The sequence below is a fragment of the Nematolebias whitei genome, chromosome 14, assembly GCF_014905685.2.
Source record: "Nematolebias whitei isolate Nwh7 chromosome 14, NemWhi1, whole genome shotgun sequence".
Taxonomy (NCBI): Eukaryota; Metazoa; Chordata; class Actinopteri; order Cyprinodontiformes; family Rivulidae; genus Nematolebias; species Nematolebias whitei.
Genome location: NC_056511.1, coordinates 24,490,582 through 24,491,921, shown reverse-complemented (window position 1 = coordinate 24,491,921; position 1,340 = coordinate 24,490,582).

Sequence of the window (1,340 nt, the reverse complement as noted above, 5' to 3'; positions counted from 1 at the left end):
CGTGCCTTGTTCATGTAAGTTTTGCTGCCCCGTCAGCCTGTTTATTTAGTACTTTTATTTACCATTAAAATCTATTTTTTGTATATCTGCCGAGTTGAGTCCCTGTTCTGCACTCTGGGTTCGCTGCTAACCGCAAACTACGTCAGTACGACCCGACCAGAACAGAACCCAGCGGGCAGGGTTCTCACTCGGCAACACTCACCCATTTTTTCTTTTTTCCCTCCTCGTGCCTGATGGACGAGCTCCTCTCCGTCCATCCACCGTCCCGCCGCCGCCGCCGCCGCGGACGGTTCCGGAGGCAGTCTGCGGCGGCCGGGCCGGTCTCGTCGGCCGAGCAGAACTTCAGAGCTGGTTCCGGTGTTTTCGTGGGAGCGGGGTTCGCCGCCTCACCTCCCAGGTTTCCGGTGGGGGCGAGATCCAGCGTCCCGCGGGAGCTCCGGTCCACTCCTGCTCGGTTCGGTAGGTCCGGTCCGGTTGACGTTTCAGGGGCGGGTTCCGTCGCCTCACCTTCCAGGTTCCTGGTGGGGGCGGAGCCCGGCCTCTCACCGCCACTCCGCGCTGCAGCTGTTCGGCCCAGCCTGGCCGTACCTCCGGAAGGTTTTCAGTGTGACTCCGTGGGGGCGTGTCCCGCCGCCTCACCTCCCAGGTTTCCGGTAGGGGCGGCACCCGTCACCACATCTCCTCATTCACACTTTCCCTCTTTTCATTCATTTTCCCCTGAAAATATTTTCCTGATAAATCAAGCCCTTTTTGAACTTTTTAATTCAGTTAAAAATAACCCGTCCTCCATTGATTTAGTTTTAACCCAGATGGAGGATTTTTTACTTTCTATCCCAGGCCTTTCTGTTCTCCCCGAGTACGATTTTTTGTTATCCCAATTAAAGACTCTTAAGACTCCCAGTTCATCCATTCCTGAGGTGGGCCCCACGCTGCACGCAGCCTCTGAGGTGGGTTCTACACTCTCCAATTCTCCAGAGGGGTCGACGCTCTCCAATTCTCCTGAGGGGTCGACGCCCTCCAAACCGTCTGCTGCAGCCCCCCAGGCTCCCATGCCGTCTGCTGCAGCCCCCCAGGCTCCCATGCCGTCTGCTGCAGCCCCCCAGGCTCCCATGCCGTCTGCTGCAGCCCCCCAGGCTCTTATGCCGTCTGCTGCAGCCCCCCTGGCTCCCATGCCGTCTGCTGCAGCCCCCCTGGCTCCCATGCCGTCTGCTGCAGCCCCCCAGGCCTCAAAGTCGTCTGCTGCAGAGCCACAGGCCTCAAAGTCGTCTGCTGCAGAGCCACAGGCCTCAAAGTCGTCTGCTGCAGAGCCACAGGCCTCAAAGTCGTCTGCTGCAGAGCCA